Raw genomic sequence first — 25,703 nt, 5'->3', positions numbered from 1 at the left:
TTCTCCATGGCCTGTCCTGCATTTCTGGTTTTGACACTTTATTCAGCATGGCCCTTTTGACCGATGGGAAGCGAGACTTCTTTGGAGCGCTGATTTGCCTTTCCAGGTTGCTTGGTTGGCCAAAAAGGGCGTATGCGTTTTTTCCTGAATATATTCAGGAAAAAACGCATACGCCCTTTTTGGCCAAGGGCATCATTGTCGAGGTTTTGCCGCTTTTCCTGTGCTTTAAAGGCGATTCGAATCTACCTCCTGAAATCTGTTTCCTGCAATTCTGCCTTGCTTTCAAATCCTCTTCGTTGCCTTCCCTCAATATATTTGTGGACGAGAGTTATCATGTCTAAGTCTGCAGGTTTGGGAATTGCAGTGCCCCTGAGCTCCATTCTTCAACTCGCTTTCTTGGGAGCTGGCCGCAAAAGCGCAGGATTGCTTCAGGCCGTATTCTGGTTCCTGGAGGCAGGCTGAGCCTGTGGTTAATTCTTCTCCCTGATGGGAAAAATAGAGTGACCTGTGCCTGTCCCAACACCTAGAGCTAGTCTCTCATTGGTTCCCCCTCTTCCCGTTCATCCTCAGGACAAATTGCAACCTGTACGGAACAGGAAGATAAAGGTGCTGATTCTCCAAGGAGGGAGATTTCTAGTAAAGCGGCTCGAATGGCGAACCGGAGCACAAGGAGATGAGAAATGAGGTTTGTTTTAGAAACCTTTCCCGATCACACGGTGTACCATCTTCGGGGTTTCTCATGCATGTTTTCAATGTAGGACGATGCCCTTGAACCTGGAGATTTGGGACGCATGGGATGGGTACCACGCCGTATTACTTTAAAGGGTCTGCGTTTGCTCACCCAACCTCACCAAACCTCTCAGCCCCAAGAGTGTCCACCCTTATGTCTCAATCAGCTGTGGGTCTAGATATGGTCAATCCAGGTGGCATCACAGCCCCTGAACGAATTTTGTAAGAATTTCTCTCTCTTTCACTGTCTTTGTTTCACGGGTTTTGAAACGTAATTGATTTTTATAATGGGGTTTAGCTGCTTTTCACTGCTGCGTTTATGCCGCTTTACACCCACTTGACTCACTTACAGAGAGATATCAATACATAGGTTTTAAGATTCTTACTAGTCAGATATATTCTTGGGCGGTGAATAGGGGGTGTTGACTCCAGTTCACTGAGCAAGGAATAGGTCTTGTCTCTTACATATTGGGTTTTTGGAACGGTATCTGAGCTAATTTGAAACCCTTGTTTTATGCATCACCCCACCTCACCTTTCCCGTTAAGCAGCCATAGTGTGTTTTCTAAACGTGTGACTCTGTTCTGTTTTGTAATTCAGTTCAAGGGTAGTGGTTTTTACATTCCCTCTATAAGTGATATCTTATGATAAGTGTCTTTTTCTGTGTGACTTATTTCACTTAGAATCGTCATACCTAAATCCACTCATCATGCTGCTACTAGCCTTATGACATTGATTTCATGGCTGAGTGATATTCCATTGTACATAAGGACCGCAACTTCTTTATCCATTCTTCTCTTTCCTGGGATATTTAAGGTGTAACGAAGTGGAGGTTCTTGTCAACAGAGTAGCCCAAAACTTTGGGGTGCCTGTGTCTTGCTGAGTTTTAGTTTTCCCAATTTATACGCCCATGAGTGGAAGTGCCCTATGCTCTCTAAGCTGAGTTTTTTAGATGTCTCAGGACACACCGTACACTTCTCCAGAGTGGCTGTTGGCAATTTACATCCCGCCCATCAGCGTAGCAAGGCTCCCATTTCTCCATGGCCTGTCCTGCATTTCTGGTTTTGACACTTTATTCAGCATGGCCCTTTTGACCGATGGGAAGCGAGACTTCTTTGTAGCGCTGATTTGCCTTTCCAGGTTGCTTGGTTGGCCAAAAAGGGCGTATGCGTTTTTTCCTGAATATATTCAGGAAAAAACGCATACGCCCTTTTTGGCCAAGGGCATCATTGTCGAGGTTTTGCCGCTTTTCCTGTGCTTTAAAGGCGATTCGAATCTACCTCCTGAAATCTGTTTCCTGCAATTCTGCCTTGCTTTCAAATCCTCTTCGTTGCCTTCCCTCAATATATTTGTGGACGAGAGTTATCATGTCTAAGTCTGCAGGTTTGGGAATTGCAGTGCCCCTGAGCTCCATTCTTCAACTCGCTTTCTTGGGAGCTGGCCGCAAAAGCGCAGGATTGCTTCAGGCCGTATTCTGGTTCCTGGAGGCAGGCTGAGCCTGTGGTTAATTCTTTTCCCTGATGGGAAAAATAGAGTGACCTGTGCCTGTCCCAACACCTAGAGCTAGTCTCTCATTGGTTCCCCCTCTTCCCGTTCATCCTCAGGACAATTAGCAACCTGTACGGAACAGGAGGATAAAGGTGCTGATTCTCCAAGGAGGGAGATTGCTAGTAAAGCGGCTGGAATGGCGAACCGGAGCACAAGGAGATGAGAAATGAAGTTTGTTTTAGAAACCTTTCCCGATCACACGGTGTACCATCTTCGGGGTTTCTCATGCATGTTTTCAAAATAGGACGATGCCCCTGAACCTGGAGATTTGGGAACCATGGGATGGGTACCACGCCGTATTACTTTAAAGGGTCTGCGTTTGCTCACCCAACCTCACCAAACCTCTCAGCCCCAAGAGTGTCCACCCTTATGTCTCAATCAGCTGTGGGTCTAGATATGGTCAATCCAGGTGGCATCACAGCCCCTGAACGAATTTTGTAAGAATTTCTCTCTCTTTCACTGTATTTGTTTCACGGGTTTTGAAACGTAATTGATTTTTATAATGGGGTTTAGCTGCTTTTCACTGCTGTGTTTATGCCGCTTTATACCCACTTGACTCACTTACAGAGAGATATCAATACATAGGTTTTAAGATTCTTACTAGTCAGATATATTCTTGGGCGGTGAATAGGGGGTGTTGAGTCCAGTTCACTGAGCAAGGAGTAGGTCTTGTGTATTACATATTGGGTTTCTGGAACGGTATCTGAGCTAATTTGAAACCCTTGTTTTATGCATCACCCCACCTCACCTTTCCCGTTAAGCAGCCATAGTGTGTTTTCTAAACGTGTGACTCTGTTCTGTTTTGTAATTCAGTTCAAGGGTAGCGGTTTTTACATTCCCTGTATAAGTGATATCTTATGATAAGTGTCTTTTTCTGTGTGACTTATTTCACTTAGAATCGTCATACCTAAATCCACTCATCATGCTGCTACTAGCCTTATGACATTGATTTCATGGCTGAGTGATATTCCATTGTACATAAGGACCGCAACTTCTTTATCCATTCTTCTCTTTCCTGGGATATTTAAGGTGTAACGAAGTGGAGGTTCTTGTCAACAGAGTAGCCCAAAACTTTGGGGTGCCTGTGTCTTGCTGAGTTTTAGTTTTCCCAATTTATACGCCCATGAGTGGAAGTGCCCTATGCTCTCTAAGCTGAGTTTTTTAGATGTCTCAGGACACACCGTACACTTCTCCAGAGTGGCTGTTGGCAATTTACATCCCGCCCATCAGCGTAGCAAGGCTCCCATTTCTCCATGGCCTGTCCTGCATTTCTGGTTTTGACACTTTATTCAGCATGGCCCTTTTGACCGATGGGAAGCGAGACTTCTTTGGAGCGCTGATTTGCCTTTCCAGGTTGCTTGGTTGGCCAGAAAGGGCGTATGCGTTTTTTCCTGAATATATTCAGGAAAAAACGCATACGCCCTTTTTGGCCAAGGGCATCATTGTCGAGGTTTTGCCGCTTTTCCTGTGCTTTAAAGGCGATTCGAATCTACCTCCTGAAATCTGTTTCCTGCAATTCTGCCTTGCTTTCAAATCCTCTTCGTTGCCTTCCCTCAATATATTTCTGGGCGAGAGTTATCATTTCTAAGTCTGCAGGTTTGTGAATTGCAGTGCCCCTGAGCTCCATTCTTCAACTCGCTTTCTTGGGAGCTGGCCACAAAAGCGCAGGATTGCTTCAGGCCGTATTCTGGTTCCTGGAGGCAGGCTGAGCCTGTGGTTAATTCTTCTTCCTGATGGGAAAAATAGAGTGACCTGTGCCTGTCCCAACACCTAGAGCTAGTCTCTCATTGGTTCCCCCTCTTCCCGTTCATCCTCAGGACAAATTGCAACCTGTACGGAACAGGAGGATAAAGGTGCTGATTCTCCAAGGAGGGAGATTTCTAGTAAAGCGGCTGGAATGGCGAACCGGAGCACAAGGAGATGAGAAATGAGGTGCGTTTTAGAAACCTTTCCCGATCACACGGTGTACCATCTTCGGGGTTTCTCATGCATGTTTTCAAAGTAGGACGATGCCCCTGAACCTGGAGATTTGGGACCCATGGGATGGGTACCACGCCGTATTACTTTAAAGGGTCTGCGTTTGCTCACCCAACCTCACCAAACCTCTCAGCCCCAAGAGTGTCCACCCTTATGTCTCAATCACCTGTGGGTCTAGATATGGTCAATCCAGGTGGCATCACAGCCACTGAACGAATTTTGTAAGAATTTCTCTCTCTTTCACTGTCTTTGTTTCACGGGTTTTGAAACGTAATTGATTTTTATAATGGGGTTTAGCTGCTTTTCACTGCTGTGTTTATGCCGCTTTATACCCACTTGACTCACTTACAGAGAGATATCAATACATAGGTTTTAAGATTCTTACTAGTCAGATATATTCTTGGGCGGTGAATAGGGGGTGTTGAGTCCAGTTCACTGAGCAAGGAGTAGGTCTTGTGTATTACATATTGGGTTTCTGGAACGGTATCTGAGCTAATTTGAAACCCTTGTTTTATGCATCACCCCACCTCACCTTTCCCGTTAAGCAGCCATAGTGTGTTTTCTAAACGTGTGACTCTGTTCTGTTTTGTAATTCAGTTCAAGGGTAGCGGTTTTTACATTCCCTCTATAAGTGATATCTTATGATAAGTGTCTTTTTCTGTGTGACTTATTTCACTTAGAATCGTCATACCTAAATCCACTCATCATGCTGCTACTAGCCTTATGACATTGATTTCATGGCTGAGTGATATTCCATTGTACATAAGGACCGCAACTTCTTTATCCATTCTTCTCTTTCCTGGGATATTTAAGGTGTAACGAAGTGGAGGTTCTTGTCAACAGAGTAGCCCAAAACTTTGGGGTGCCTGTGTCTTGCTGAGTTTTAGTTTTCCCAATTTATACGCCCATGAGTGGAAGTGCCCTATGCTCTCTAAGCTGAGTTTTTTAGATGTCTCAGGACACACCGTACACTTCTCCAGAGTGGCTGTTGGCAATTTACATCCCGCCCATCAGCGTAGCAAGGCTCCCATTTCTCCATGGCCTGTCCTGCATTTCTGGTTTTGACACTTTATTCAGCATGGCCCTTTTGACCGATGGGAAGCGAGACTTCTTTGTAGCGCTGATTTGCCTTTCCAGGTTGCTTGGTTGGCCAAAAAGGGCGTATGCGTTTTTTCCTGAATATATTCAGGAAAAAACGCATACGCCCTTTTTGGCCAAGGGCATCATTGTCGAGGTTTTGCCGCTTTTCCTGTGCTTTAAAGGCGATTCGAATCTACCTCCTGAAATCTGTTTCCTGCAATTCTGCCTTGCTTTCAAATCCTCTTCGTTGCCTTCCCTCAATATATTTGTGGACGAGAGTTATCATGTCTAAGTCTGCAGGTTTGGGAATTGCAGTGCCCCTGAGCTCCATTCTTCAACTCGCTTTCTTGGGAGCTGGCCGCAAAAGCGCAGGATTGCTTCAGGCCGTATTCTGGTTCCTGGAGGCAGGCTGAGCCTGTGGTTAATTCTTTTCCCTGATGGGAAAAATAGAGTGACCTGTGCCTGTCCCAACACCTAGAGCTAGTCTCTCATTGGTTCCCCCTCTTCCCGTTCATCCTCAGGACAATTAGCAACCTGTACGGAACAGGAGGATAAAGGTGCTGATTCTCCAAGGAGGGAGATTGCTAGTAAAGCGGCTGGAATGGCGAACCGGAGCACAAGGAGATGAGAAATGAAGTTTGTTTTAGAAACCTTTCCCGATCACACGGTGTACCATCTTCGGGGTTTCTCATGCATGTTTTCAAAATAGGACGATGCCCCTGAACCTGGAGATTTGGGAACCATGGGATGGGTACCACGCCGTATTACTTTAAAGGGTCTGCGTTTGCTCACCCAACCTCACCAAACCTCTCAGCCCCAAGAGTGTCCACCCTTATGTCTCAATCAGCTGTGGGTCTAGATATGGTCAATCCAGGTGGCATCACAGCCCCTGAACGAATTTTGTAAGAATTTCTCTCTCTTTCACTGTCTTTGTTTCACGGGTTTTGAAACGTAATTGATTTTTATAATGGGGTTTAGCTGCTTTTCACTGCTGTGTTTATGCCGCTTTATACCCACTTGACTCACTTACAGAGAGATATCAATACATAGGTTTTAAGATTCTTACTAGTCAGATATATTCTTGGGCGGTGAATAGGGGGTGTTGAGTCCAGTTCACTGAGCAAGGAGTAGGTCTTGTGTATTACATATTGGGTTTCTGGAACGGTATCTGAGCTAATTTGAAACCCTTGTTTTATGCATCACCCCACCTCACCTTTCCCGTTAAGCAGCCATAGTGTGTTTTCTAAACGTGTGACTCTGTTCTGTTTTGTAATTCAGTTCAAGGGTAGCGGTTTTTACATTCCCTGTATAAGTGATATCTTATGATAAGTGTCTTTTTCTGTGTGACTTATTTCACTTAGAATCGTCATACCTAAATCCACTCATCATGCTGCTACTAGCCTTATGACATTGATTTCATGGCTGAGTGATATTCCATTGTACATAAGGACCGCAACTTCTTTATCCATTCTTCTCTTTCCTGGGATATTTAAGGTGTAACGAAGTGGAGGTTCTTGTCAACAGAGTAGCCCAAAACTTTGGGGTGCCTGTGTCTTGCTGAGTTTTAGTTTTCCCAATTTATACGCCCATGAGTGGAAGTGCCCTATGCTCTCTAAGCTGAGTTTTTTAGATGTCTCAGGACACACCGTACACTTCTCCAGAGTGGCTGTTGGCAATTTACATCCCGCCCATCAGCGTAGCAAGGCTCCCATTTCTCCATGGCCTGTCCTGCATTTCTGGTTTTGACACTTTATTCAGCATGGCCCTTTTGACCGATGGGAAGCGAGACTTCTTTGGAGCGCTGATTTGCCTTTCCAGGTTGCTTGGTTGGCCAGAAAGGGCGTATGCGTTTTTTCCTGAATATATTCAGGAAAAAACGCATACGCCCTTTTTGGCCAAGGGCATCATTGTCGAGGTTTTGCCGCTTTTCCTGTGCTTTAAAGGCGATTCGAATCTACCTCCTGAAATCTGTTTCCTGCAATTCTGCCTTGCTTTCAAATCCTCTTCGTTGCCTTCCCTCAATATATTTCTGGGCGAGAGTTATCATTTCTAAGTCTGCAGGTTTGTGAATTGCAGTGCCCCTGAGCTCCATTCTTCAACTCGCTTTCTTGGGAGCTGGCCACAAAAGCGCAGGATTGCTTCAGGCCGTATTCTGGTTCCTGGAGGCAGGCTGAGCCTGTGGTTAATTCTTCTTCCTGATGGGAAAAATAGAGTGACCTGTGCCTGTCCCAACACCTAGAGCTAGTCTCTCATTGGTTCCCCCTCTTCCCGTTCATCCTCAGGACAAATTGCAACCTGTACGGAACAGGAGGATAAAGGTGCTGATTCTCCAAGGAGGGAGATTTCTAGTAAAGCGGCTGGAATGGCGAACCGGAGCACAAGGAGATGAGAAATGAGGTGCGTTTTAGAAACCTTTCCCGATCACACGGTGTACCATCTTCGGGGTTTCTCATGCATGTTTTCAAAGTAGGACGATGCCCCTGAACCTGGAGATTTGGGAACCATGGGATGGGTACCACGCCGTATTACTTTAAAGGGTCTGCGTTTGCTCACCCAACCTCACCAAACCTCTCAGCCCCAAGAGTGTCCACCCTTATGTCTCAATCACCTGTGGGTCTAGATATGGTCAATCCAGGTGGCATCACAGCCACTGAACGAATTTTGTAAGAATTTCTCTCTCTTTCACTGTCTTTGTTTCACGGGTTTTGAAACGTAATTGATTTTTATAATGGGGTTTAGCTGGTTTTCACTGCTGTGTTTATGCCGCTTTATACCCACTTGACTCACTTACAGAGAGATATCAATACATAGGTTTTAAGATTCTTACTAGTCAGATATATTCTTGGGCGGTGAATAGGGGGTGTTGAGTCCAGTTCACTGAGCAAGGAGTAGGTCTTGTGTATTACATATTGGGTTTCTGGAACGGTATCTGAGCTAATTTGAAACCCTTGTTTTATGCATCACCCCACCTCACCTTTCCCGTTAAGCAGCCATAGTGTGTTTTCTAAACGTGTGACTCTGTTCTGTTTTGTAATTCAGTTCAAGGGTAGCGGTTTTTACATTCCCTCTATAAGTGATATCTTATGATAAGTGTCTTTTTCTGTGTGACTTATTTCACTTAGAATCGTCATACCTAAATCCACTCATCATGCTGCTACTAGCCTTATGACATTGATTTCATGGCTGAGTGATATTCCATTGTACATAAGGACCGCAACTTCTTTATCCATTCTTCTCTTTCCTGGGATATTTAAGGTGTAACGAAGTGGAGGTTCTTGTCAACAGAGTAGCCCAAAACTTTGGGGTGCCTGTGTCTTGCTGAGTTTTAGTTTTCCCAATTTATACGCCCATGAGTGGAAGTGCCCTATGCTCTCTAAGCTGAGTTTTTTAGATGTCTCAGGACACACCGTACACTTCTCCAGAGTGGCTGTTGGCAATTTACATCCCGCCCATCAGCGTAGCAAGGCTCCCATTTCTCCATGGCCTGTCCTGCATTTCTGGTTTTGACACTTTATTCAGCATGGCCCTTTTGACCGATGGGAAGCGAGACTTCTTTGGAGCGCTGATTTGCCTTTCCAGGTTGCTTGGTTGGCCAAAAAGGGCGTATGCGTTTTTTCCTGAATATATTCAGGAAAAAACGCATACGCCCTTTTTGGCCAAGGGCATCATTGTCGAGGTTTTGCCGCTTTTCCTGTGCTTTAAAGGCGATTCGAATCTACCTCCTGAAATCTGTTTCCTGCAATTCTGCCTTGCTTTCAAATCCTCTTCGTTGCCTTCCCTCAATATATTTCTGGGCGAGAGTTATCATTTCTAAGTCTGCAGGTTTGTGAATTGCAGTGCCCCTGAGCTCCATTCTTCAACTCGCTTTCTTGGGAGCTGGCCGCAAAAGCGCAGGATTTCTTCAGGCCGTATTCTGCTTCCTGGCGGCAGGCTGAGCCTGTGGTTAATTCTTCTTCCTGATGGGAAAATAGAGTGACCTGTGCCTGTCCCAACACCTAGAGCTAGTCTCTCATTGGTTCCCCCTCTTCCCGTTCATCCTCAGGACAAATTGCAACCTGTACGGAACAGGAGGATAAAGGTGCTGATTCTCCAAGGAGGGAGATTGCTAGGAAAGCGGCTGGAATGGCGAACCGGAGCACAAGGAGATGAGAAATGAGGTGCGTTTTAGAAACCTTTCCCGATCACACGGTGTACCATCTTCGGGGTTTCTCATGCATGTTTTCAAAGTAGGACGATGCCCCTGAACCTGGAGATTTGGGACCCATGGGATGGGTACCACGCCGTATTACTTTAAAGGGTCTGCGTTTGCTCACCCAACCTCACCAAACCTCTCAGCCCCAAGAGTGTCCACCCTTATGTCTCAATCAGCTGTGGGTCTAGATATGGTCAATCCAGGTGGCATCACAGCCCCTGAACGAATTTTGTAAGAATTTCTCTCTCTTTCACTGTCTTTGTTTCACGGGTTTTGAAAAGTAATTGATTTTTATAATGGGGTTTAGCTGCTTTTCACTGCTGTGTTTATGCCGCTTTATACCCACTTGACTCACTTACAGAGAGAAATCAATACATAGGTTTTAAGATTCTTACTAGTCAGATATATTCTTGGGCGGTGAATAGGGGGCGTTGAGTCCAGTTCACTGAGCAAGGAGTAGGTCTTGTCTATTACATATTGGGTTTATGGAACGGTATCTGAGCTAATTTGAAACCCTTGTTTTATGCATCACCCCACCTCACCTTTCCCGTTAAGCAGCCATAGTGTGTTTTCTAAACGTGTGACTCTGTTCTGTTTTGTAATTCAGTTCAAGGGTAGCGGTTTTTACATTCCCTCTATAAGTGATATCTCATGATAAGTGTCTTTTTCTGTGTGACTTATTTCACTTAGAATCGTCATACCTAAATCCACTCATCATGCTGCTACTAGCCTTATGACATTGATTTCATGGCTGAGTGATATGCCATTGTACATAAGGACCGCAACTTCTTTATCCATTCTTCTCTTTCCTGGGATATTTAAGGTGTAACGAAGTGGAGGTTCTTGTCAACAGAGTAGCCCAAAACTTTGGGGTGCCTGTGTCTTGCTGAGTTTTAGTTTTCCCAATTTATACGCCCATGAGTGGAAGTGCCCTCTGCTCTCTAAGCTGAGTTTTTTAGATGTCTCAGGACACACCGTACACTTCTCCAGAGTGGCTGTTGGCAATTTACATCCCGCCCATCAGCGTAGCAAGGCTCCCATTTCTCCATGGCCTGTCCTGCATTTCTGGTTTTGACACTTTATTCAGCATGGCCCTTTTGACCGATGGGAAGCGAGACTTCTTTGGAGCGCTGATTTGCCTTTCCAGGTTGCTTGGTTGGCCAGAAAGGGCGTATGCGTTTTTTCCTGAATATATTCAGGAAAAAACGCATACGCCCTTTTTGGCCAAGGGCATCATTGTCGAGGTTTTGCCGCTTTTCCTGTGCTTTAAAGGCGATTCGAATCTACCTCCTGAAATCTGTTTCCTGCAATTCTGCCTTGCTTTCAAATCCTCTTCGTTGCCTTCCCTCAATATATTTCTGGGCGAGAGTTATCATTTCTAAGTCTGCAGGTTTGTGAATTGCAGTGCCCCTGAGCTCCATTCTTCAACTCGCTTTCTTGGGAGCTGGCCACAAAAGCGCAGGATTGCTTCAGGCCGTATTCTGGTTCCTGGAGGCAGGCTGAGCCTGTGGTTAATTCTTCTTCCTGATGGGAAAAATAGAGTGACCTGTGCCTGTCCCAACACCTAGAGCTAGTCTCTCATTGGTTCCCCCTCTTCCCGTTCATCCTCAGGACAAATTGCAACCTGTACGGAACAGGAGGATAAAGGTGCTGATTCTCCAAGGAGGGAGATTTCTAGTAAAGCGGCTCGAATGGCGAACCGGAGCACAAGGAGATGAGAAATGAGGTGCGTTTTAGAAACCTTTCCCGATCACACGGTGTACCATCTTCGGGGTTTCTCATGCATGTTTTCAAAGTAGGACGATGCCCCTGAACCTGGAGATTTGGGAACCATGGGATGGGTACCACGCCGTATTACTTTAAAGGGTCTGCGTTTGCTCACCCAACCTCACCAAACCTCTCAGCCCCAAGAGTGTCCACCCTTATGTCTCAATCACCTGTGGGTCTAGATATGGTCAATCCAGGTGGCATCACAGCCACTGAACGAATTTTGTAAGAATTTCTCTCTCTTTCACTGTCTTTGTTTCACGGGTTTTGAAACGTAATTGATTTTTATAATGGGGTTTAGCTGGTTTTCACTGCTGTGTTTATGCCGCTTTATACCCACTTGACTCACTTACAGAGAGATATCAATACATAGGTTTTAAGATTCTTACTAGTCAGATATATTCTTGGGCGGTGAATAGGGGGTGTTGAGTCCAGTTCACTGAGCAAGGAGTAGGTCTTGTCTCTTACATATTGGGTTTCTGGAACGGTATCTGAGCTAATTTGAAACCCTTGTTTTATGCATCACCCCACCTCACCTTTCCCGTTAAGCAGCCATAGTGTGTTTTCTAAACGTGTGACTCTGTTCTGTTTTGTAATTCAGTTCAAGGGTAGCGGTTTTTACATTCCCTCTATAAGTGATATCTTATGATAAGTGTCTTTTTCTGTGTGACTTATTTCACTTAGAATCGTCATACCTAAATCCACTCATCATGCTGCTACTAGCCTTATGACATTGATTTCATGGCTGAGTGATATTCCATTGTACATAAGGACCGCAACTTCTTTATCCATTCTTCTCTTTCCTGGGATATTTAAGGTGTAACGAAGTGGAGGTTCTTGTCAACAGAGTAGCCCAAAACTTTGGGGTGCCTGTGTCTTGCTGAGTTTTAGTTTTCCCAATTTATACGCCCATGAGTGGAAGTGCCCTATGCTCTCTAAGCTGAGTTTTTTAGATGTCTCAGGACACACCGTACACTTCTCCAGAGTGGCTGTTGGCAATTTACATCCCGCCCATCAGCGTAGCAAGGCTCCCATTTCTCCATGGCCTGTCCTGCATTTCTGGTTTTGACACTTTATTCAGCATGGCCCTTTTGACCGATGGGAAGCGAGACTTCTTTGTAGCGCTGATTTGCCTTTCCAGGTTGCTTGGTTGGCCAAAAAGGGCGTATGCGTTTTTTCCTGAATATATTCAGGAAAAAACGCATACGCCCTTTTTGGCCAAGGGCATCATTGTCGAGGTTTTGCCGCTTTTCCTGTGCTTTAAAGGCGATTCGAATCTACCTCCTGAAATCTGTTTCCTGCAATTCTGCCTTGCTTTCAAATCCTCTTCGTTGCCTTCCCTCAATATATTTCTGGGCGAGAGTTATCATTTCTAAGTCTGCAGGTTTGTGAATTGCAGTGCCCCTGAGCTCCATTCTTCAACTCGCTTTCTTGGGAGCTGGCCGCAAAAGCGCAGGATTTCTTCAGGCCGTATTCTGCTTCCTGGCGGCAGGCTGAGCCTGTGGTTAATTCTTCTTCCTGATGGGAAAATAGAGTGACCTGTGCCTGTCCCAACACCTAGAGCTAGTCTCTCATTGGTTCCCCCTCTTCCCGTTCATCCTCAGGACAAATTGCAACCTGTACGGAACAGGAGGATAAAGGTGCTGATTCTCCAAGGAGGGAGATTGCTAGGAAAGCGGCTGGAATGGCGAACCGGAGCACAAGGAGATGAGAAATGAGGTGCGTTTTAGAAACCTTTCCCGATCACACGGTGTACCATCTTCGGGGTTTCTCATGCATGTTTTCAAAGTAGGACAATGCCCCTGAACCTGGAGATTTGGGACCCATGGGATGGGTACCACGCCGTATTACTTTAAGGGGTCTGCCTTTGCTCACCCAACCTCACCAAACCTCTCAGCCCCAAGAGTGTCCACCCTTATGTCTCAATCAGCTGTGGGTCTAGATATGGTCAATCCAGGTGGCATCACAGCCCCTGAACGAATTTTGTAAGAATTTCTCTCTCTTTCACTGTCTTTGTTTCACGGGTTTTGAAAAGTAATTGATTTTTATAATGGGGTTTAGCTGCTTTTCACTGCTGTGTTTATGCCGCTTTATACCCACTTGACTCACTTACAGAGAGAAATCAATACATAGGTTTTAAGATTCTTACTAGTCAGATATATTCTTGGGCGGTGAATAGGGGGCGTTGAGTCCAGTTCACTGAGCAAGGAGTAGGTCTTGTCTATTACATATTGGGTTTCTGGAACGGTATCTGAGCTAATTTGAAACCCTTGTTTTATGCATCACCCCACCTCACCTTTCCCGTTAAGCAGCCATAGTGTGTTTTCTAAACGTGTGACTCTGTTCTGTTTTGTAATTCAGTTCAAGGGTAGCGGTTTTTACATTCCCTCTATAAGTGATATCTCATGATAAGTGTCTTTTTCTGTGTGACTTATTTCACTTAGAATCGTCATACCTAAATCCACTCATCATGCTGCTACTAGCCTTATGACATTGATTTCATGGCTGAGTGATATGCCATTGTACATAAGGACCGCAACTTCTTTATCCATTCTTCTCTTTCCTGGGATATTTAAGGTGTAACGAAGTGGAGGTTCTTGTCAACAGAGTAGCCCAAAACTTTGGGGTGCCTGTGTCTTGCTGAGTTTTAGTTTTCCCAATTTATACGCCCATGAGTGGAAGTGCCCTCTGCTCTCTAAGCTGAGTTTTTTAGATGTCTCAGGACACACCGTACACTTCTCCAGAGTGGCTGTTGGCAATTTACATCCCGCCCATCAGCGTAGCAAGGCTCCCATTTCTCCATGGCCTGTCCTGCATTTCTGGTTTTGACACTTTATTCAGCATGGCCCTTTTGACCGATGGGAAGCGAGACTTCTTTGTAGCGCTGATTTGCCTTTCCAGGTTGCTTGGTTGGCCAAAAAGGGCGTATGCGTTTTTTCCTGAATATATTCAGGAAAAAACGCATACGCCCTTTTTGGCCAAGGGCATCATTGTCGAGGTTTTGCCGCTTTTCCTGTGCTTTAAAGGCGATTCGAATCTACCTCCTGAAATCTGTTTCCTGCAATTCTGCCTTGCTTTCAAATCCTCTTCGTTGCCTTCCCTCAATATATTTGTGGACGAGAGTTATCATTTCTAAGTCTGCAGGTTTGTGAATTGCAGTGCCCCTGAGCTCCATTCTTCAACTCGCTTTCTTGGGAGCTGGCCGCAAAAGCGCAGGATTGCTTCAGGCCGTATTCTTCTTCCTGGCGGCAGGCTGAGCCTGTGGTTAATTCTTCTTCCTGATGGGAAAATAGTGTGACCTGTGCCTGTCCCAACACCTAGAGCTAGTCTCTCATTGGTTCCCCCTCTTCCCGTTCATCCTCAGGACAAATTGCAACCTGTACGGAACAGGAGGATAAAGGTGCTGATTCTCCAAGGAGGGAGATTGCTAGGAAAGCGGCTGGAATGGCGAACCGGAGCACAAGGAGATGAGAAATGAGGTGCGTTTTAGAAACCTTTCCCGATCACACGGTGTACCATCTTCGGGGTTTCTCATGCATGTTTTCAATGTAGGACGATGCCCTTGAACCTGGAGATTTGGGACCCATGGGATGGGTACCACGCCGTATTACTTTAAAGGCTCTGCGTTTGCTCACCCAACCTCACCAAACCTCTCAGCCCCAAGAGTGTCCACCCTTATGTCTCAATCAGCTGTGGGTCTAGATATGGTCAATCCAGGTGGCATCACAGCCCCTGAACGAATTTTGTAAGAATTTCTCTCTCTTTCACTGTCTTTGTTTCACGGGTTTTGAAAAGTAATTGATTTTTATAATGGGGTTTAGCTGCTTTTCACTGCTGTGTTTATGCCGCTTTACACCCACTTGACTCACTTACAGAGAGATATCAATACATAGGTTTTAAGATTCTTACTAGTCAGATATATTCTTGGGCGGTGAATAGGGGGTGTTGAGTCCAGTTCACTGAGCAAGGAGTAGGTCTTGTGTATTACATATTGGGTTTCTGGAACGGTATCTGAGCTAATTTGAAACCCTTGTTTTATGCATCACCCCACCTCACCTTTCCCGTTAAGCAGCCATAGTGTGTTTTCTAAACGTGTGACTCTGTTCTGTTTTGTAATTCAGTTCAAGGGTAGCGGTTTTTACATTCCCTCTATAAGTGATATCTTATGATAAGTGTCTTTTTCTGTGTGACTTATTTCACTTAGAATCGTCATACCTAAATCCACTCATCATGCTGCTACTAGCCTTATGATATTGATTTCATGGCTGAGTGATATTCCATTGTACATAAGGACCGCAACTTCTTTATCCATTCTTCTCTTTCCTGGGATATTTAAGGTGTAACGAAGTGGAGGTTCTTGTCAACAGAGTAGCCCAAAACTTTGGGGTGCCTGTGTCTTGCTGAGTTTTAGTTTTCCCAATTTATACGCCCATGAGTGGAAGTGCCCTATGCTCTCTAAGCTGAGTTTTTTAGATGTCTCAGGACACACCGTACACTTCTCCAGAGTGGCTGTTGGCAATTTACATCCCGCCCATCAGCGTAGCAAGGCTCCCATTTCTCCATGGCCTGTCCTGCATTTCTGGTTTTGACACTTTATTCAGCATGGCCCTTTTGACCGATGGGAAGCGAGACTTCTTTGTAGCGCTGATTTGCCTTTCCAGGTTGCTTGGTTGGCCAAAAAGGGCGTATGCGTTTTTTCCTGAATATATTCAGGAAAAAACGCATACGCCCTTTTTGGCCAAGGGCATCATTGTCGAGGTTTTGCCGCTTTTCCTGTGCTTTAAAGGCGATTCGAATCTACCTCCTGAAATCTGTTTCCTGCAATTCTGCCTTGCTTTCAAATCCTCTTCGTTGCCTTCCCTCAATATATTTCTGGGCGAGAGTTATCATTTCTAAGTCTGCAGGTTTGTGAATTGCAGTGCCCCTGAGCTCCATTCTTCAACTCGCTTTCTTGGGAGCTGGCCGCAAAAGCGCAGGATTGCTTCAGGCCGTATTCTGGTTCCTGGAGGCAGGCTGAGCCTGTGGTTAATTCTTCTTCCTGATGGGAAAAATAGAGTGACCTGTGCCTGTCCCAACACCTAGAGCTAGTCTCTCATTGGTTCCCCCTCTTCCCGTTCATCCTCAGGACAAATTGCAACCTGTACGGAACAGGAGGATAAAGGTGCTGATTCTCCAAGGAGGGAGATTTCTAGTAAAGCGGCTTGAATGGTGAACCGGAGCACAAGGAGATGAGAAATGAGGTGCGTTTTAGAAACCTTTCCCGATCACACGGTGTACCATCTTCGGGGTTTCTCATGCATGTTTTCAAAGTAGGACGATGCCCCTGAACCTGGAGATTTGGGAACCATGGGATGGGTACCACGCCGTATTACTTTAAAGGGTCTGCGTTTGCTCACCCAACCTCACCAAACCTCTCAGCCCCAAGAGTGTCCACCCTTATGTCTCAATCAGCTGTGGGTCTAGATATGGTCAATCCAGGTGGCATCACAGCCCCTGAACGAATTTTGTAAGAATTTCTCTCTCTTTCACTGTCTTTGTTTCACGGGTTTTGAAACGTAATTGATTTTTATAATGGGGTTTAGCTGCTTTTCACTGCTGTGTTTATGCCGCTTTATACCCACTTGACTCACTTACAGAGAGATATCAATACATAGGTTTTAAGATTCTTACTAGTCAGATATATTCTTGGGCGGTGAATAGGGGGTGTTGAGTCCAGTTCACTGAGCAAGGAGTAGGTCTTGTGTATTACATATTGGGTTTCTGGAACGGTATCTGAGCTAATTTGAAACCCTTGTTTTATGCATCACCCCACCTCACCTTTCCCGTTAAGCAGCCATAGTGTGTTTTCTAAACGTGTGACTCTGTTCTGTTTTGTAATTCAGTTCAAGGGTAGCGGTTTTTACATTCCCTCTATAAGTGATATCTTATGATAAGTGTCTTTTTCTGTGTGACTTATTTCACTTAGAATCGTCATACCTAAATCCACTCATCATGCTGCTACTAGCCTTATGACATTGATTTCATGGCTGAGTGATATTCCATTGTACATAAGGACCGCAACTTCTTTATCCATTCTTCTCTTTCCTGGGATATTTAAGGTGTAACGAAGTGGAGGTTCTTGTCAACAGAGTAGCCCAAAACTTTGGGGTGCCTGTGTCTTGCTGAGTTTTAGTTTTCCCAATTTATACGCCCATGAGTGGAAGTGCCCTATGCTCTCTAAGCTGAGTTTTTTAGATGTCTCAGGACACACCGTACACTTCTCCAGAGTGGCTGTTGGCAATTTACATCCCGCCCATCAGCGTAGCAAGGCTCCCATTTCTCCATGGCCTGTCCTGCATTTCTGGTTTTGACACTTTATTCAGCATGGCCCTTTTGACCGATGGGAAGCGAGACTTCTTTGTAGCGCTGATTTGCCTTTCCAGGTTGCTTGGTTGGCCAAAAAGGGCGTATGCGTTTTTTCCTGAATATATTCAGGAAAAAACGCATACGCCCTTTTTGGCCAAGGGCATCATTGTCGAGGTTTTGCCGCTTTTCCTGTGCTTTAAAGGCGATTCGAATCTACCTCCTGAAATCTGTTTCCTGCAATTCTGCCTTGCTTTCAAATCCTCTTCGTTGCCTTCCCTCAATATATTTGTGGACGAGAGTTATCATGTCTAAGTCTGCAGGTTTGGGAATTGCAGTGCCCCTGAGCTCCATTCTTCAACTCGCTTTCTTGGGAGCTGGCCGCAAAAGCGCAGGATTGCTTCAGGCCGTATTCTGGTTCCTGGAGGCAGGCTGAGCCTGTGGTTAATTCTTCTCCCTGATGGGAAAAATAGAGTGACCTGTGCCTGTCCCAACACCTAGAGCTAGTCTCTCATTGGTTCCCCCTCTTCCCGTTCATCCTCAGGACAAATTGCAACCTGTACGGAACAGGAGGATAAAGGTGCTGATTCTCCAAGGAGGGAGATTTCTAGTAAAGCGGCTGGAATGGCGAACCGGAGCACAAGGAGATGAGAAATGAAGTTTGTTTTAGAAACCTTTCCCGATCACACGGTGTACCATCTTCGGGGTTTCTCATGCATGTTTTCAAAATAGGACGATGCCCCTGAACCTGGAGATTTGGGAACCATGGGATGGGTACCACGCCGTATTACTTTAAAGGGTCTGCGTTTGCTCACCCAACCTCACCAAACCTCTCAGCCCCAAGAGTGTCCACCCTTATGTCTCAATCAGCTGTGGGTCTAGATATGGTCAATCCAGGTGGCATCACAGCCCCTGAACGAATTTTGTAAGAATTTCTCTCTCTTTCACTGTCTTTGTTTCACGGGTTTTGAAACGTAATTGATTTTTATAATGGGGTTTAGCTGCTTTTCACTGCTGTGTTTATGCCGCTTTATACCCACTTGACTCACTTACAGAGAGATATCAATACATAGGTTTTAAGATTCTTACTAGTCAGATATATTCTTGGGCGGTGAATAGGGGGTGTTGAGTCCAGTTCACTGAGCAAGGAGTAGGTCTTGTGTATTACATATTGGGTTTCTGGAACGGTATCTGAGCTAATTTGAAACCCTTGTTTTATGCATCACCCCACCTCACCTTTCCCGTTAAGCAGCCATAGTGTGTTTTCTAAACGTGTGACTCTGTTCTGTTTTGTAATTCAGTTCAAGGGTAGCGGTTTTTACATTCCCTGTATAAGTGATATCTTATGATAAGTGTCTTTTTCTGTGTGACTTATTTCACTTAGAATCGTCATACCTAAATCCACTCATCATGCTGCTACTAGCCTTATGACATTGATTTCATGGCTGAGTGATATTCCATTGTACATAAGGACCGCAACTTCTTTATCCATTCTTCTCTTTCCTGGGATATTTAAGGTGTAACGAAGTGGAGGTTCTTGTCAACAGAGTAGCCCAAAACTTTGGGGTGCCTGTGTCTTGCTGAGTTTTAGTTTTCCCAATTTATACGCCCATGAGTGGAAGTGCCCTATGCTCTCTAAGCTGAGTTTTTTAGATGTCTCAGGACACACCGTACACTTCTCCAGAGTGGCTGTTGGCAATTTACATCCCGCCCATCAGCGTAGCAAGGCTCCCATTTCTCCATGGCCTGTCCTGCATTTCTGGTTTTGACACTTTATTCAGCATGGCCCTTTTGACCGATGGGAAGCGAGACTTCTTTGGAGCGCTGATTTGCCTTTCCAGGTTGCTTGGTTGGCCAAAAAGGGCGTATGCGTTTTTTCCTGAATATATTCAGGAAAAAACGCATACGCCCTTTTTGGCCAAGGGCATCATTGTCGAGGTTTTGCCGCTTTTCCTGTGCTTTAAAGGCGATTCGAATCTACCTCCTGAAATCTGTTTCCTGCAATTCTGCCTTGCTTTCAAATCCTCTTCGTTGCCTTCCCTCAATATATTTGTGGACGAGAGTTATCATGTCTAAGTCTGCAGGTTTGGGAATTGCAGTGCCCCTGAGCTCCATTCTTCAACTCGCTTTCTTGGGAGCTGGCCGCAAAAGCGCAGGATTGCTTCAGGCCGTATTCTGGTTCCTGGAGGCAGGCTGAGCCTGTGGTTAATTCTTCTCCCTGATGGGAAAAATAGAGTGACCTGTGCCTGTCCCAACACCTAGAGCTAGTCTCTCATTGGTTCCCCCTCTTCCCGTTCATCCTCAGGACAAATTGCAACCTGTACGGAACAGGAGGATAAAGGTGCTGATTCTCCAAGGAGGGAGATTTCTAGTAAAGCGGCTGGAATGGCGAACCGGAGCACAAGGAGATGAGAAATGAGGTTTGTTTTAGAAACCTTTCCCGATCACACGGTGTACCATCTTCGGGGTTTCTCATGCATGTTTTCAATGTAGGACGATGCCCTTGAACCTGGAGATTTGGGACCCATGGGATGGGTACCACGCCGTATTACTTTAAAGGGTCTGCGTTTGCTCACCCAACCTCACCAAACCTCTCAGCCCCAAGAGTGTCCACCCTTATGTCTCAATCAGCTGTGGGTCTAGATATGGTCAATCCAGGTGGCATCACAGCCCCTGAACGAATTTTGTAAGAATTTCTCTCTCTTTCACTGTCTTTGTTTCACGGGTTTTGAAAAGTAATTGATTTTTATAATGGGGTTTAGCTGCTTTTCACTGCTGTGTTTATGCCGCTTTACACCCACTTGACTCACTTACAGAGAGATATCAATACATAGGTTTTAAGATTCTTACTAGTCAGATATATTCTTGGGCGGTGAATAGGGGGTGTTGACTCCAGTTCACTGAGCAAGGAATAGGTCTTGTCTCTTACATATTGGGTTTTTGGAACGGTATCTGAGCTAATTTGAAACCCTTGTTTTATGCATCACCCCACCTCACCTTTCCCGTTAAGCAGCCATAGTGTGTTTTCTAAACGTGTGACTCTGTTCTGTTTTGTAATTCAGTTCAAGGGTAGCAGTTTTTACATTCCCTCTATAAGTGATATCTTATGATAAGTGTCTTTTTCTGTGTGACTTATTTCACTTAGAATCGTCATACCTAAATCCACTCATCATGCTGCTACTAGCCTTATGACATTGATTTCATGGCTGAGTGATATTCCATTGTACATAAGGACCACAACTTCTTTATCCATTCTTCTCTTTCCGGGGATATTTAAGGTGTAACGAAGTGGAGGTTCTTGTCAACAGAGTAGCCCAAAACTTTGGGGTGCCTGTGTCTTGCTGATTTTTAGTTTTCCCAATTTATACGCCCATGAGTGGAAGTGCCCTATGCTCTCTAAGCTGAGTTTTTTAGATGTCTCAGGACACACCGTACACTTCTCCAGAGTGGCTGTTGGCAATTTACATCCCGCCCATCAGCGTAGCAAGGCTCCCATTTCTCCATGGCCTGTCCTGCATTTCTGGTTTTGACACTTTATTCAGCATGGCCCTTTTGACCGATGGGAAGCGAGACTTCTTTGTAGCGCTGATTTGCCTTTCCAGGTTGCTTGGTTGGCCAAAAAGGGCGTATGCGTTTTTTCCTGAATATATTCAGGAAAAAACGCATACGCCCTTTTTGGCCAAGGGCATCATTGTCGAGGTTTTGCCGCTTTTCCTGTGCTTTAAAGGCGATTCGAATCTACCTCCTGAAATCTGTTTCCTGCAATTCTGCCTTGCTTTCAAATCCTCTTCGTTGCCTTCCCTCAATATATTTGTGGACGAGAGTTATCATGTCTAAGTCTGCAGGTTTGGGAATTGCAGTGCCCCTGAGCTCCATTCTTCAACTCGCTTTCTTGGGAGCTGGCCGCAAAAGCGCAGGATTGCTTCAGGCCGTATTCTGGTTCCCGGAGGCAGGCTGAGCCTGTGGTTAATTCTTCTTCCTGATGGGAAAATAGAGTGACCTGTGCCTGTCCCAACACCTAGAGCTAGTCTCTCATTGGTTCCCCCTCTTCCCGTTCATCCTCAGGACAAATTGCAACCTGTACGGAACAGGAGGATAAAGGTGCTGATTCTCCAAGGAGGGAGATTTCTAGTAAAGCGGCTGGAATGGCGAACCGGAGCACAAGGAGATGAGAAATGAGGTTTGTTTTAGAAACCTTTCCCGATCACACGGTGTACCATCTTCGGGGTTTCTCATGCATGTTTTCAAAGTAGGACGATGCCCCTGAACCTGGAGATTTGGGAACCATGGGATGGGTACCACGCCGTATTACTTTAAAGGGTCTGCGTTTGCTCACCCAACCTCACCAAACCTCTCAGCCCCAAGAGTGTCCACCCTTATGTCTCAATCAGCTGTGGGTCTAGATATGGTCAATCCAGGTGGCATCACAGCCCCTGAACGAATTTTGTAAGAATTTCTCTCTCTTTCACTGTCTTTGTTTCACGGGTTTTGAAACGTAATTGATTTTTATAATGGGGTTTAGCTGGTTTTCACTGCTGTGTTTATGCCGCTTTATACCCACTTGACTCACTTACAGAGAGATATCAATACATAGGTTTTAAGATTCTTACTAGTCAGATATATTCTTGGGCGGTGAATAGGGGGTGTTGAGTCCAGTTCACTGAGCAAGGAGTAGGTCTTGTGTATTACATATTGGGTTTCTGGAACGGTATCTGAGCTAATTTGAAACCCTTGTTTTATGCATCACCCCACCTCACCTTTCCCGTTAAGCAGCCATAGTGTGTTTTCTAAACGTGTGACTCTGTTCTGTTTTGTAATTCAGTTCAAGGGTAGCGGTTTTTACATTCCCTGTATAAGTGATATCTTATGATAAGTGTCTTTTTCTGTGTGACTTATTTCACTTAGAATCGTCATACCTAAATCCACTCATCATGCTGCTACTAGCCTTATGACATTGATTTCATGGCTGAGTGATATTCCATTGTACATAAGGACCGCAACTTCTTTATCCATTCTTCTCTTTCCTGGGATATTTAAGGTGTAACGAAGTGGAGGTTCTTGTCAACAGAGTAGCCCAAAACTTTGGGGTGCCTGTGTCTTGCTGAGTTTTAGTTTTCCGAATTTATACGCCCATGAGTGGAAGTGCCCTATGCTCTCTAAGCTGAGTTTTTTAGATGTCTCAGGACACACCGTACACTTCTCCAGAGTGGCTGTTGGCAATTTACATCCCGCCCATCAGCGTAGCAAGGCTCCCATTTCTCCATGGCCTGTCCTGCATTTCTGGTTTTGACACTTTATTCAGCATGGCCCTTTTGACCGATGGGAAGCGAGACTTCTTTGGAGCGCTGATTTGCCTTTCCAGGTTGCTTGGTTGGCCAAAAAGGGCGTATGCGTTTTTTCCTGAATATATTCAGGAAAAAACGCATACGCCCTTTTTGGCCAAGGGCATCATTGTCGAGGTTTTGCCGCTTTTCCTGTGCTTTAAAGGCGATTCGAATCTACCTCCTGAAATCTGTTTCCTGCAATTCTGCCTTGCTTTCAAATCCTCTTCGTTGCCTTCCCTCAATATATTTGTGGACGAGAGTTATCATGTCTAAGTCTGCAGGTTTGGGAATTGCAGTGCCCCTGAGCTCCATTCTTCAACTCGCTTTCTTGGGAGCTGGCCGCAAAAGCGCAGGATTGCTTCAGGCCGTATTCTGGTTCCCGGAGGCAGGCTGAGCCTGTGGTTAATTCTTCTTCCTGATGGGAAAAATAGAGTGACCTGTGCCTGTCCCAACACCTAGAGCTAGTCTCTCATTGGTTCCCCCTCTTCCCGTTCATCCTCAGGACAATTAGCAACCTGTACGGAACAGGAGGATAAAGGTGCTGATTCTCCAAGGAGGGAGATTTCTAGTAAAGCGGCTCGAATGGCGAACCGGAGCACAAGGAGATGAGAAATGAGGTTTGTTTTAGAAACCTTTCCCGATCACACGGTGTACCATCTTCGGGGTTTCTCATGCATGTTTTCAAAGTAGGACGATGCCCCTGAACCTGGAGATTTGGGAACCATGGGATGGGTACCACGCCGTATTACTTTAAAGGGTCTGCGTTTGCTCACCCAACCTCACCAAACCTCTCAGCCCCAAGAGTGTCCACCCTTATGTCTCAATCAGCTGTGGGTCTAGATATGGTCAATCCAGGTGGCATCACAGCCCCTGAACGAATTTTGTAAGAATTTCTCTCTCTTTCACTGTCTTTGTTTCACGGGTTTTGAAACGTAATTGATTTTTATAATGGGGTTTAGCTGGTTTTCACTGCTGTGTTTATGCCGCTTTATACCCACTTGACTCACTTACAGAGAGATATCAATACATAGGTTTTAAGATTCTTACTAGTCAGATATATTCTTGGGCGGTGAATAGGGGGTGTTGAGTCCAGTTCACTGAGCAAGGAGTAGGTCTTGTCTATTACATATTGGGTTTCTGGAACGGTATCTGAGCTAATTTGAAACCCTTGTTTTATGCATCACCCCACCTCACCTTTCCCGTTAAGCAGCCATAGTGTGTTTTCTAAACGTGTGACTCTGTTCTGTTTTGTAATTCAGTTCAAGGGTAGCGGTTTTTACATTCCCTCTATAAGTGATATCTTATGATAAGTGTCTTTTTCTGTGTGACTTATTTCACTTAGAATCGTCATACCTAAATCCACTCATCATGCTGCTACTAGCCTTATGACATTGATTTCATGGCTGAGTGATATTCCATTGTACATAAGGACCGCAACTTCTTTATCCATTCTTCTCTTTCCTGGGATATTTAAGGTGTAACGAAGTGGAGGTTCTTGTCAACAGAGTAGCCCAAAACTTTGGGGTGCCTGTGTCTTGCTGAGTTTTAGTTTTCCCAATTTATACGCCCATGAGTGGAAGTGCCCTATGCTCTCTAAGCTGAGTTTTTTAGATGTCTCAGGACACACCGTACACTTCTCCAGAGTGGCTGTTGGCAATTTACATCCCGCCCATCAGCGTAGCAAGGCTCCCATTTCTCCATGGCCTGTCCTGCATTTCTGGTTTTGACACTTTATTCAGCATGGCCCTTTTGACCGATGGGAAGCGAGACTTCTTTGGAGCGCTGATTTGCCTTTCCAGGTTGCTTGGTTGGCCAAAAAGGGCGTATGCGTTTTTTCCTGAATATATTCAGGAAAAAACGCATACGCCCTTTTTGGCCAAGGGCATCATTGTCGAGGTTTTGCCGCTTTTCCTGTGCTTTAAAGGCGATTCGAATCTACCTCCTGAAATCTGTTTCCTGCAATTCTGCCTTGCTTTCAAATCCTCTTCGTTGCCTTCCCTCAATATATTTGTGGACGAGAGTTATCATGTCTAAGTCTGCAGGTTTGGGAATTGCAGTGCCCCTGAGCTCCATTCTTCAACTCGCTTTCTTGGGAGCTGGCCGCAAAAGCGCAGGATTGCTTCAGGCCGTATTCTGGTTCCTGGAGGCAGGCTGAGCCTGTGGTTAATTCTTCTCCCTGATGGGAAAAATAGAGTGACCTGTGCCTGTCCCAACACCTAGAGCTAGTCTCTCATTGGTTCCCCCTCTTCCCGTTCATCCTCAGGACAAATTGCAACCTGTACGGAACAGGAAGATAAAGGTGCTGATTCTCCAAGGAGGGAGATTTCTAGTAAAGCGGCTCGAATGGCGAACCGGAGCACAAGGAGATGAGAAATGAGGTTTGTTTTAGAAACCTTTCCCGATCACACGGTGTACCATCTTCGGGGTTTCTCATGCATGTTTTCAATGTAGGACGATGCCCTTGAACCTGGAGATTTGGGACCCATGGGATGGGTACCACGCCGTATTACTTTAAAGGGTCTGCGTTTGCTCACCCAACCTCACCAAACCTCTCAGCCCCAAGAGTGTCCACCCTTATGTCTCAATCAGCTGTGGGTCTAGATATGGTCAATCCAGGTGGCATCACAGCCCCTGAACGAATTTTGTAAGAATTTCTCTCTCTTTCACTGTCTTTGTTTCACGGGTTTTGAAACGTAATTGATTTTTATAATGGGGTTTAGCTGCTTTTCACTGCTGTGTTTATGCC

Source organism: Balaenoptera borealis (assembly GCF_965194805.1).
Source record: "Balaenoptera borealis genome assembly, chromosome: 9".
NCBI lineage: Eukaryota > Metazoa > Chordata > Mammalia > Artiodactyla > Balaenopteridae > Balaenoptera > Balaenoptera borealis.
This window is presented reverse-complemented; position numbering follows the sequence as displayed.